The following is a 14,171-nucleotide window of genomic DNA, read 5'->3' as shown; positions in this document are numbered from 1 at the left end:
AAACACCTGATCAACACACACAATCACTCAGCCCAAAAGACCGTTTACCTAACCCAAGGTTCATAAAGCTTATATATTTTTAAAAAGTTACGTACGTGACGCGCACATACGGTCAAGTTATCGAATGTTTAGCAGCCAAGGCTGCATACTCACGGTACCTGATATTCAGCTGGGAATGACTACAACAGTAAATAAACACAAGACATATATATACTCTATTAGCCACAACACAACCAGGCTTATATTTAATATGCCACAAATTAATCCTGCATAATAACACCTGCGTGTTTGTTATGCTAGCTCCTAGCTCCTCTGCTAGCTCCTAGCTCCATAGAACACGCCAATACAATTCAAACACCCGATCAACACACACAATCACTCAGCCCAAAAGACCGTTCACCTAACCCAAGGTTCATAAAGCTTATATATTTTTAAAAAGTTACGTACGTGACGCGCACTTACGGTACGGTACGTGTTATGCTAGCTCCTAGCTCCTCTGCTAGCTCCTAGCTCCATAGAACACGCCAATACAATTCAAACACATGATCAACACACACAATCACTCAGCCCAAAAGACCGTTCACCTAACCCAAGGTTCATAAAGCTTATATATTTTAAAAAAGTTACGTACATACGCAAAAAAAAGCCAAAGCTGCATACTCACAGTAGCACGTCTGCGTCTTTGTCATCCAAATCAAAGTAATCCTGGTAAGAGTCTGTGTTGTCCCAGTTCTCTACAGGCGTCTGTGTATCCAAATCAAAAGTCCTCCTGGTTAGAGTCTCTGTTATCCGAGTTCTTCCATCTTGACTGCATCTTTCGGGAATGTAAACAAAGAAGCGCCGGCTGTGTACTGTTGTGGCTGACTACGTTCGAAAAATACGTCCATTTCGCACCGACAACTTTCTTCTTTGCTTGCTTGGCTTCCTTCTCCATAATGCAATGAACATGATTGAAACAGATTCACGAACACAGATGTCCAGAATACTGTGGAATTATGAAATGAATACAGAGCTTTTTCGTATCGGCTTCAATGTGGAAGGCATACCCGTGTTCGTCGGGCTACGTCACGCGCATACGTCATCCTCAGAGGCGTTTCGAACCGGAAGTTTAGCGGCAAATTTAAAATGTCACTTTATAAGTTAACCCGGCCGTATTGGCATGTGTTATAATGTTAAGATTTCATCATTGATATATAAACTATCAGACTGCGTGGTCGGTAGTAGTGGGTTTCAGTAGGCCTTTAAATAAATTGCCAGAAGTAGCCAATTTGCTCAATTTACCTTTAACTCTGTTATTATTAATAATTAATGATATTTATCTTTGTGGAAACACTGATCATCTTAATGATTTCTCACAATAAATATATATAGAAACAGATAAATATCAATATGCAACACTTTATTTTTATATTTTCTCTAAGTGCACATTTTTCAAATTGAACATTTTCAAATGATCACTTCTAAGACAGTCTTGTGAAATCACAATATCCCATTTTAACTAGCTAGTTTGTACAAATAAAAACTCATGTAAAATACAAAAGTAAACTCTCAAATTTTTAAATCATGTCACACTTTGAACTGGACACCAAATCTGTTATCTGTTTCTTTGTCAGTTAGTGGGAAGCCTGGCATTGCATGCTGTTAACTAGTGTGTTGTACTCTGGTGTGTAACTTGACACTGCAACTCTGAGTGAGTCTTGCAGATGTGCATCAGTGAGGCGTGTTCTGTGTTTGTTCTTGATGAAGTTCATGTCAGAAAAGGCTGATTCACAAAGATAAGATTTGTCCTCATTGTTTGCGGAACCTTCTTAATCTTTTGGACATATTTTCACAGCAATCTGGCCTTAAGCTTAATTATGATAAATGTAAAATGTTAAGGATCAGAAATCTAAAGGGAACGTCCTTTCGAATGGAATGCAAAGTGCCTGTTTTGTGGACAGATGGACCAGTTAACATACTTGGTGTTGTTGTCCCAGAAAATCTGGAAGATTTAGGCTCAGTAAATTATGATAATTGACTAAGAAAGCTGGACAAAATTATGCAATTATGGAAAGGGAAATCCCTAACCTTGTATTGTAAAATGTCTATTGCCAACTCGTTAATTATTCCTCAATTTATTTATTTGTTTTTGTCATTACCAGCTCCATCACAAAACTTTAAGATTTATGAGCTGAGGGTCTTCGATTTTGTCTGGAACGGCAAACCAGAAAAGATTAAAAGAAAGGTTTTGTACAAAGAGTATGAATATGGGGGCCTGAAACTTCTCAACCTTGAAGCTATGTGTCTGTCTTTAAAAGCATCAATTGTTCCAAAGATGCATTTAAACATTGAGTGGTACATAAATGTCCTGTTGGACAAAAAACATCTACTGTATCAAAAGAAATGGTATCCTTTTTTACAAGTGATCCCCTCCCAGAGAGTCTGCTGGGAAACATGGCGGGGTTCATAAAGGAAACAATCCACTCATAGTGGTGTTTTCAATTTTATGTGCCAGAAAAAAGAGACAATATTTTGCAGCAGTTAATATGGATGAACTCTAATATTGTAATAGATGGAAAGCCTTTCTTTTGGAAAAATATGTTTGAAAGAGGAATCATTTTTGTCAATGATATTATCAATGAGAATGGTAAAATTATGAAGTATGATGAATTTAGAGCTATGTATGGTGATGCTTGCTCAAGCTTTTCATTTGATCAACTAACTGGAGTAATTGGGAAAAGATGGAAACAAATAATTAATTATGGAACTACTAAATTATTAGTTTGTAAACCTCTAATAAGAAATTCTAGTTGGCAAAAAGGAACTAAAATAAATAGAAAAATATATAATTTTTATTTAATAAAGAAATCTTTGAAGGCTGCCTCATACAACACAAATGGAAAATGGGAGGACTTTTTTGACTGCCCGTTGCCATGGGATGCCATATTCAAACTAATCTATAAAACCACTATCGATGTGCAAAATCGTTATTTTCAAATTAAAATTATTTATAACTTCTTACCCACAGGGAAAATGTTAAAATTATGGAATATGACAGAGTCAGATGATTGCCAATTTTGTTGTGAGGAGCCTGAATCCACCCTGCATTTGTTTTGGTATTGTCATATTGTGTCTTTAGTTTTGGGTGGAAGTTGAAAAAATGTGTTTAAGGATTGGTTTGTTTATGAAGCTTAATGTGGCGACTCATCTGGTCCTTACGGGCGACCTGGTGCCCGAGGGCACCGCATTGGTGACCCCTGGTGTAATGTATTGGTTACTCAGGTCACGGGACAATACTGGAACCATTGTAGGGGGAACTTAAGGGCGGGGGACACAGGATATGATGTGTTATGTATTGGACACCGGGAAGTAAAGGAATTAAGAGCGGGAATACCAACAGACCCTACTTTACTGGAAATTGATGTTTAAACACAATTTCTCTCCACACAACACACCTATATGGAATAACCGTTACATTCTAGTAAATAAAAAATCCATATATATAGAAGAATGCAACTATGTAGGTATTTGGGCTGGGGTAAAACAGAATCCATCCTGTTTGGGTTCCACATCAACCTTAAAGGCCTACTGAAATGAAATGTTCTTATTTAAACGGGGATAGCAGGTCCACTCTATGTGTCATACTTGATCATTTCGCGATATTGCCATATTTTTGCTGAAAGGATTTAGTCGAGAACGTCGACGATAAAGTTCGCAACTTTTGGTCGCTGATAAAAAAGCCTTGCCTGTACTGGAAGTAGCGTGACGTCACAGGTTGTGGAGCGCCTCACATCTGCACATTGTTTACAATCATGGCCAGCAGCAGCGAGAGCGATTCGGACCGAGAAAGCAACAATTACCCCATTAATTTGAGCGAGGATGAAAGATTTGTGGATGAGGAAAGTGAGAGTGAAGGACTAGAGGGCAGTGGAAGCGATTCAGATAGGGAAGATGCTGTGAGAGGCGGGTGGGACCTGAGATTCAGCTGGGAATGACTAAAACAGTAAATAAACACAAGACATATATATACTCTATTAGCCACAACACAACCAGGCTTATATTTAATATGCGACAAAAAAATAATCCGCATAACAAACACCTCCCCCCTCCCGTCCATATAACCCACCAATACAAATCAAACACCCGCACAACACACTCAATCCCACAGCCCAAAGTACTGTTCACCTCCGTAAAGTTCATACAGCACATATATTTCCCCAAAGTTACGTACGTGACATGCACATAGCGGCACGCACGTACGGGCAATCAATCAAATGTTTGGAAGCCAAAGCTGTACTCACGGTAGCACGTCTGCTATCCAACTCAAAGTCCTCCTGGTTGTGTTGCTGTAGCCAGCCGCGAATACACCGATCCCATCTACAACTTTCTTCCTTGCTGTCTTCATTGTTCATTAAACAAATTGCAAAAGAGTCACCAACACAGATGTCCAGAATACTGTGGAATTTTGCGATGAAAACAGACGACTTAATAGCTGGCCACAATGGTGTCCCAATATGTCCGCTACAATCTGTGACGTCATGCGCAAACGTCATCATACCGAGACGTTTTCAGCAGAATATTTCGCGGGAAATTTAAAATTGCACTTTACTAATCTAACCCGGCCTTATTGGCATGTGTTGCAATGTTACAATGTTAAGATTTCATCATTGATATATAAACTATCCGACTGCGTGGTCGGTAGTAGTGGGTTCCAGTATGCCTTTAAGAAAGTCAATGACTTCACTATTAAAGTGGGTGAGATTGTTATCACCAGGAAAGATGAGGTCACCTACCTAGGTTCCATTCTAGAGGCTAATCTTTCCTGTGATAAAATTGCAACCAAGGTAATCAAAAAGGTCATCCAACGAATGAGATTTCTCTATAGAATCTCCTCTCTGGTCAACAAAAGCACCATGAAGATTCTAGCGGGAACTCTCATTCAACCCTTTTTCGATTACGCTTGCACCTCCTGGTACCCCAAATCTAGACTCCAAACATCCCAGAACAAGCTAGTCAGGTTACTTTTAGACCTCCACCCCAGATCCCACCTCACTCCTACCCACTTCTCCAAAGTGGGCTGGCTCAGGGTGGAGGACAGAGTAAAACAACTTGCACTGAGCCTAGTCTATAAAATCCGCTACACCTCCCTGATACCGAAGTACATGTCAGACCTACACTGTTTCAATATCCTTTTCTCTGTTCTCAATTGTTAATGACTGATGATAACAACCAAACCTAACCCCCACCCCCCCACCCCCCGGATTGTAAATAATGTAAATAATTCAATGTGTATACCCTGATGATTATCTTGTGTGATGACTGTATTATGATGATAGTATATATCTGATAGTATATATCTGTTTCATGAATCAATTTAAGTGGACCCCGACTTAAACAAGTTGAAAAACTTATTCGGGTGTTACCATTTAGTGGTCAATTGTACGGAATATGTACTTCACTGTGCAACCTACTAATAAAAGTCTCAATCAATCAATCAATCAATCAATCAATTGTAGGGGGAACTTATGGGCGGGGGACACAGGATATGATGACATGTGTTATGTGTTGGACACCGGGAAGTGAAGGAACCAAGAGCGGGAATACCAACAGACCCTACTTTACTGGAAATTGTGTGGTGTTCGGGTCTGTGGGACCCGTTTTCCTTTTTTATATAAAAAAAAAAAGATACAATTAATTAATTTTTCAAACTGAGACTCACTGACTTTGGCTCATATTACTTTTGCGGTTGCTAAAGAGCATGATTTTGGTCTTCTTTAAATTCAGAGACAATTTATTCGTAATAAACCAAGTTTTTAACTTTATCATCTCCTCAGTTACAGAGGCCAGAAGTTGCTTCACGTCGTCACCTGCACATGTAATGGTTGTATCGTCAGCAAAGAGGATGAACTTCAGCAGTGTTGATACTTTACATATTTCGTTGATGTACATCATAAATAGTGTGGGTCCCAGTATCGACCCCTGGGGGACTCCACAGGTTATGTTCATGAGTGTAGATTGATGTTGGTCGATCTGAACAATCTGCTGTCTCTCATTCAGGTAGCTCTCCAGCCATTTCCCTGCCAATCTCCTTATGCCATAGTTTTCCAGTTTTTTTTTAACCAAAATCTGGTGGTCAATGGTATCGAAAGCCTTTTGCAGGTCAATAAAAAATCCAATAACAAATTTGTTCTTCTCGATACCATTAGTAATGTTCTCTATTAAATCAATTAAAGCTAATGAAGTTGACCTATTTTGTCGGAACCCATATTGACAATCAGATAATAATTTGTGCTTTTCAATGAAGCCACGGAGTCTATTATCAAATAATTTCCCCAATATTCTTGACAACTGTGGTAGAAGGGAGACGGGCCGGTAATTTGGGAAGTGGTGTTTGTCTCCAGATTTGAAGATGGGGATGACTTTTGAGAGTTTCATTTGTGAAGGAAATTGTCCGAGTTGAAAAGATAAATTGCAGATGTGTGTGAATGTTTTGATGATTTCTTCCGCTACGTTCCGGACCGTCCTCATGTCGAGGTCATAAATGTCACGTGAGGTTTTGTTCTTGCTTTTCTGAATAACCTCTAAGACTTCCTTTTCGTCAGTCAGAGTAAGGAACATCGAATAAGAATTTTTTTCTATAAGATCCATGGGCTGTTCATTATTAATTGGGATTTTTTCTGCCAGCTCAGGCCCAATATTAACAAAAAACATATTGAAGCCATCATCAATCATCTTCTTGTCACTTATGATTTGGTCGTTCTCAACAAAAAACTCTGGATAACAAGGACTGTTTGAACCATGCCCAATAATTGTATTTAATACCTTCCAAATTCCCTTTATATAATTTTCTTTTGGATTAATAGTTTGGTGGTGTAGTCTTTTCTACTTGCTCTTAATATGCTGGTTAATTTATTTTTATATGTTTTGTACTTTTGTTCTGCTTCTATGGTTTGATGCCTAAAAAAAGTCCTCTATAAATAATTTTCCTTTTTGCAAGCGTTCGCAAGCCTTTTGGTTATCCATGGAGTTTTTGTGGAGTTAGATATAGTGCATTTTTTAATGGGGCAGTGTGTATCATAAAGTAAGAAAAAAATGTCATGGAATAAACTATAAGCTGCATTTATATCCAGTGTTGGGACTAACGCGTTACAAAGTACTGTAACGCCGTTAGTTTCGGCGGTAACTAGTAATCTAACGCGTTATTTTTTATATTCAGTAACTCAGTTACCGTTACTACATGATGCGTTACTGCGTTATTTTACGTTACTTTTTATGTAGTATTGGCTTGAAACAGAAGATCTGAGTGTGTTTTATGGCAGCGCTACGGTGTCGTTCTTCTGAATCTCTTGTGTCACACGGAGGAGCCGCGCTGTGTGTGTGTCTGAGTGTGGAAAGGGAGGGAGGGCGGGGAGGGGTGCGCGCAGCAGCATTCGTGAGGGAGGGGCGGAGACAGAGAGAGCGAGAGAGTTGTTAACGCGCATGCGTCGCCAGGCTCAGCTTTTTATCGATAGATTTATCAGATTTAATTTTTTATTATCTATAGCAGGGGTGTCAAAAGTGTGCCCCGGAGGCCATTTGCAGCCCACAGCTAATGTTTTAAAGGCCCACAGTACTTTCTAAAAATACTATTAAAATAAACAAAAACATAACAAAAGTGAAATAAAAAAGCTTAAAGGTGAAATGTAATTTAGAAAACGTTACAATGTTGACTAATAAAACAAAGCTGTTTTTTTTTCTTTCAAACTGTCATTGCTCAAAACATAATATTGAATCAAAATCAATGTTATTATGAATTATAGATCACACACTCTGTCAATTCTCTTATATACTCTTTATTTCTAGACTTCTAGAGTGTTTGATTATCACATCACTCTAAATGTATAAAAAATAAAGTTCACAAACATAAAGAGGGATCCTATCAATCAATCAATCAATCAATCAATCAATCAATCAATCAATCAATCAATCAATCAATCAATCAATCAATCAATCAATGTTTATTTATATAGCCCTAAATCACAAGTGTCTCAAAGGGCTGTACAAGCCACAACGACATCCTCGGTACAGAGCCCATATTTCCTTATCTCTAAACTAAAACTGGGGAAATGTGTAGAGTGTTCTGGGCTTCAGACATGATTTTATTTCAGAATTCCTTGAGAGAAAAAACGCCTGGTTAGGCTTTGGTATGTAAAAATAAAGTTAAAGTACTTATTTCGTTTACAGCTATGTTGTTATTGTGCTGTTTGTTACTTATGTATGTTATGTTGCAGCTATTTAAAATAGTTTTGTCAATTTGTTCTGGCCTGAAATAAATTGGCCCTTTGAAACATATCTTTGTCTTTGTGTGTTGTATGTAGACCACATTGCTTAGCAGAGTTCAGTGATGCAAATGCATGTCAAGTTGATCAACACATTGTATTATTCTCCAGTGCAATAACAGTACTGAAATGAAGGCTAAAAGGGCATTAATGGGAGCTTTAAAAAAAGAAGTAACTAAATAGTTACTTTTCATAGTAACGCATTACTTTTTGGTGTCAGTAACTGAGTTAGTAACTGAGTTACTTTTGAAATAAAGTAACTAGTAACTGTAACTAGTTACTGGTTTTCAGTAACTAACCCAACACTGTTTATATCTGACGTTTGAAAAACAGAATCCCAGTTTTGTTTCGCCAAATCATTCTTAAGTGCTGTTAATGATCGTTCTGTTGTGGCTCTTCGATAATATTCACTCTTTACATGTTTGGATGTTTTGCAGTTAATATTGTACACCATGAACACTGGTAAATGATCACTGACGTCACTCACTAACAAGCCTCCAGTTACAGTCTGATCTACAATGATACAGAATATGTTGTCAATAAGTGTGGTGCTATGTGTTCTGATTCTTGTGGGTCATGTGATCAGTGGGAATAAGCCCATGGAGAACATGGTGTCAATAAATTCTGCTGTGTGTTTGTGTTTATTAGGATTCAAAAGGTTGATATTAAAGTCACCACATACTATATATTTTTTGTTTCTCTTAAATAATTTTTCCATCCATTCATATTTTCAAGTCGGATCCTGGTGTCCTATAAACGCAGCTTACAATAGTGTGTTTCCTATTTGAAAATGATAATTCCACAGTGACGCATTCGAAGAGTTCCTCAACAGCTAAACACATATCATTTACAATACTACAGTTTATATTTTTGTCCACATACAGAGCCACACATCCTCCTCTCTTATTTATTACTGTTGGTGCAAAACATTTCGTACCCATTTAATTCAAACTCATTACTTGTATTCTCATTCATCCATGTCTCTGAAATACCTATAATATTAAATGGAGATATGAATTGATTCAAATAGTCCTGTATATCATCAAAATGAGAATATAAACTCCTGCTATTAAAATGTACTAGAGATATGTTATTATCTTGCATACATGTTTTATCAAATGTGACATCAGTATAATATAAACAATCATTGTTGGTGTTTTGAGGAGCATTTCTATCTGGATCCATTTCGCTCATAAATGTTTGTGATTTGTAGTTGATGTGGTCTGAGAAACTGATCAATTCCAAATTCTGGGAGTTTATCAAATCTTCATTCTCCTCTATTTCAGAGGAGAATTCACTATCAGAACTATGCATCTAGAGTTATTTTAGAAACATGAAAAAAAGAAGAGGGTGTGTGATCATGGTCAGATAAATCATTCCTTTGTTCATGAAACATGAACAAGAGAAGAGGGCATCTGGTCAAGGACTGTGGGCCACAGACACACAACACAAACATGCACACAGCAACTGGACCATTCAAGCAAACACATAAAAAAATCTCTCATCCACACACACAGAAACATACACTCACAAACTGCAGGCAATGAAATAAACATGGAGAAACAAAAAACAAAAAGCTCCCCCTAAGAACTTCTAAATATCAGATCGCAAAAGTAAAAAACTAAAGAAGTAATATTAACAAAAATATATATATATTATAAATGTATGAGGCGTGGTAAGTATCACATATTTAATACGGAACAACTTCAAAATGCAAAAATCCATCCATCCATCCATTTTCTACCGCTTATTCCCTTTGGGGTTGCGGGGGGCGCTGGAGCCTATCTCAGCTACAATCGGGCGGAAGGCAGGGTACACCCTGGACAAGTCGCCACCTCATCGCAGGGCCAATACAGATAGACAGACAACATTCACACTCACATTCACACAGTAGGGCCAATTTAGTGTTGCCAATCAACCTATCCCTTTCCTAAATAATTCCCATTCATCAAACCATTTTCGTAGTTAGGTTCGGATAACAAACAGAAAAAACAAAACAAAAAAACCCCTCTTATATATCTTCTATATGTACAAAATAATATTGCGGTTTAGTAAAAAAAGAATAACAGAAAAAAGAAAAACAGTCACGTGGCAACATGACGTGTCAACGACTCAGGAAGTTAACAGATCCATGCCTGTCTCCAGCACAAAAGCACAACAACGAAAAAGTGTCACTGAAGAAAAATCTAACGAAAATAGTCATACTTCCAAGTGTCGTATGTCCATGTCTCTGTGTGGGTACCCCAAAGTTCAGCGGAGTTTACGAGGCTACGGAGATGAACTTTTCAGCCTCTGCTGGATTGTCAAAGAAGTTGTTGGGAGTCTTTGGAGAGTTTAATTGTGGCTGGATAGATGAGAAACACTTCAAAGCAAGCTTTTCGAGCGCTGTACATAGTGAAGTGTTATTGTATGTGTATAAATAATACACTGGGTAGTTATGACTGGAACATGTTTTGATTCAGCCCGGTTGTTTACATAGCCGGCATAACAGTAATGGTGTTACATCCTAGAAGGTCCGTCGTACATCCCCCGCGTCATATCCGTTTTCAGCACATATCACTACATCCCCCCTGTTTAGTTCTGACACCTCCCCTTTAAACTTAGTTATGATACATTCTCTGCAAGATACACAAAAACATAACATTCCTCAGATAACCAATATGAGCGATATCACTTTCAAACATTAGTGCAAACATCAGTAAGTAGTACAATGTCCATCAATTCCCTTGTTCATGTTTTTTTTTTTTTCTAAACACCTAGTCTGCAAAAACAATAACGTCAATGATTCAATAAGAACCAACGTAACCTGGACTACACATAGTCCTTGTAATGAGAGGGCCTGTGTATAGCCCTACCACCTCTTGTGTGCCTCTGTCCTGGGCTGTTGGGTGCCTGTGAGCTGGTGTGTCTAGGATCTGGGCTATTGGGAGACTGTGTGTCACAGGGTGGCATTGTGGCCGTGTCCGGTGGCTCACGGTGACCCTCGTGGGTGTCCTCCTCTTGGTGCTGCGGCTCAGCAATGTGGGTCTGGTTTACGCTTCTCTGCATTTGTGGGTTGTATAGCTAACGCAGGTGGCTCCTGCACCGTTTGATCCGGTTGCCATTTGGTGTTTGTACAACATAGCTTCTAGGCTCATTGCACTTTTGCACATCAATAGCTGGATGCCATGTTCCTCTGTCCTTGTTCACCACCGTCACATGCTGTCCGGGGCAGAGTGGGAGCAGTTCTCTGCGGCATCCACGGTCGTGGTGCTCCTTCATGTCCTCTGCTCTTTGTTCCAGGTGTAGCCTATGTTCCTCCTTCCCTGGATCTGCTCTGCTTGGCAGCAGGATTGCAATAGGTCTTCCAAACATCAGCTCTGCAGATGATGGTAGTGTGCTATAAATGGGTGTTGCTCTGACTTGCAGTAATGCCATCTCAAGGTCGCCTCCATGTTCCAGGGTTTTTTGTTACAATCGATTTGATGTGTCTCACATGCCTTTCAATGAACCCGTTGCTCTTTGGGTAGTGGGGCTTGTAATGTGCTTGATCCCCCAGTCTGTTACGCATGTCTTGAAGGCCTGCCCTGTGTACTGAGGCCCGTTGTCCGTTAGGATGTCGTCCACCCGTCCGAACAGCGACATGTACAATCGCAGCTTTTGTGCGACCGCATGGCTAGACGCCGGCACAGGCATCTCATCCACTAATGGGTATTTGGAGTACCTGTCTACAGTTAGAAGGAACTGGTGACCTTTGACCTCAAATAGGTCAGAGGCCAGAGACTGCCATGGTTTTGACGGTAAGTGGTGTGGGTGAAGGGGTTGTTTTGGGATTGCATCCTGATGTTCCACACACACCCTGCGTGACCTGGACACACTCTCAATGTCATCATTTATTTTTATCCAATATACACACTCTCTTGCAAGGCGACGTGTTTTCTCGATGCCTTGGTGGCCAACATGTAGCTGTGTCAGTATGTCATCAGTCATAGAGTCTGGAATGAGTATCTGTCTGCCTTTGAAAATGACTCCTGATTCCATTGCAAGCTCATCTCTGAAGGACCAGTAGGCACGCAGATCTTTCGGCATGTCCTTGATGTTCTCTGGCCAGCCTTGGTGGATCACGTCTTTGAGTGCATTGAGTCTGTGATCCTTGGCAGTCTCAGTGCGGAGAGCGTCCTGCTTCTCAGGGGAAAAGTTTATTATTGCAACAGTGTGTTGCTGTGGGTCCTCGATCTCTGCATCAACACCACCAATGCGTTCATCCAGCTCTATGTCACCGTGGTTTTCAGGGTTTGGCAGCCGGCTCAGGGTGTCTGCCAGAATCATTTGGGGTCCTGGTCGGTATATGACATCATAGTTGTACCCCTGTGTCTTCATCAGCATGCACTGGAGTCGTGGTGGTGCAGCATGCAGTGGCTTCGCACATATGGTGACTAGTGGTTTGTGGTCTGTTACCACGATAAACGATTTCCCATAAAGGTATGTTTGGTATCGCTGCATCCCATACACTATGGCTAGCATCTCTCGCTCTATGTTGCTGTACCTCGACTGGCAGTCAGTCAGTGTCTTAGAGCCAAAAGCGATGGGTCTGTTGTTCTGCACCAGGGCCATGCCCAATCCTTTCTGTGACGCGTCAACCTCGAGGGTTAAAGGAGTGTTTGGGTCGTAGTATTTCAGGTAGACATGCTGGGTGACTGTTGACTTCGGGTCTTCGAAGCACTCCTGGTGGTCAGTGTTCCATATCCATGGTGCTTCGTTTTTTCAGCAGCCCCCTCAAGGTGTGAGCTTTAGCCACAAACTTTGGTATATATGGGGACAGGTAAGTCAGCATCCCTATGAATCTGTGCAGCTCCTCTTTGCTTTGGGGTGTTGGCATTTTCTGTATGTCCTTAATCTTGGCTGGGTCTGGCCTGATGCCTTTTGCTGTATACATGTTGCCAAAGAATGTAATGCTGTTTTGTTTTATTGTGCATTTTTCACTGGTTAACACAACACCTGCCTCAACGGCTCGTTCCATCAGGTTGATTAGGTTCCTGTCATGCTCTTCCTCAGTTTCACCACAGACCGCTATGTTGTTGGCTATGCTGACCACACCCCGGAGCCCCTCCAGGATCTGGTCCATCTTGGCCTGGAAGAGGTCCTGAGAGACACTCAGACCGAATGGCAAGCGCTTCCAGCAGTACCTGCCGAATGGAGTTCGGAATGTTGTCAGGGGTTGTGAGTCTTCATCAAGGCGTATAGACCAATACCCTGCTTTTGCATCAAGTTTGCTGCATATTTTCGCCCTTGCAAACTCTGGGTTTAGTTCCTCCACAGTTGGGATTTTGTGTGGGCACCGCCAAAGGCCGGCATTCAGTTTTTTAGGGTCCAGGCATATCCTAAGTGACCCGTCTTTTTTGGTGCTGTATGTCAGACTGGAGCACCAGTCTGTATGCTCTTCCACCTTCCGTATCACATCTTGCTCTACCATTTTATTCAGCTCTGCTTGCAACTTGTCCTTTATGTGGATACTGCATTTTCGTGGGGGGTCGATGAATGGTTCAGCATCCTTTTTTAAAAAGAGTCTGGCGGTTCCACTGAAATTGCCTATCTTGTCAAACTGGTCTGGATAAGCTGACTTAAGTTTTGCGATGGTTGTTATCCTCTTCAGTGGTCCTGTCCCTCTGTCTCTGGCACTGTCCCTCTCCTTCACTGTGTCAACATTGACAGTTACCGGGTTCAACATTTCGCTCGTCGGCAGTCCAACTACAGCCGGACCTGGTCCATCCACTACGTAGAACTTGGTGTTGACCCATTTGGACTCTTTATATTGACATGGAATGTCAATGGTACCCAGGCAGGGGATCTGATGACCACAGTATGCTGATAGCCTCCTGTAGTTTTTCTTCAGCT

Source organism: Entelurus aequoreus, linkage group LG13 (genome assembly GCF_033978785.1).
Source record: "Entelurus aequoreus isolate RoL-2023_Sb linkage group LG13, RoL_Eaeq_v1.1, whole genome shotgun sequence".
Lineage (NCBI taxonomy): Eukaryota > Metazoa > Chordata > Actinopteri > Syngnathiformes > Syngnathidae > Entelurus > Entelurus aequoreus.
This window is presented reverse-complemented; position numbering follows the sequence as displayed.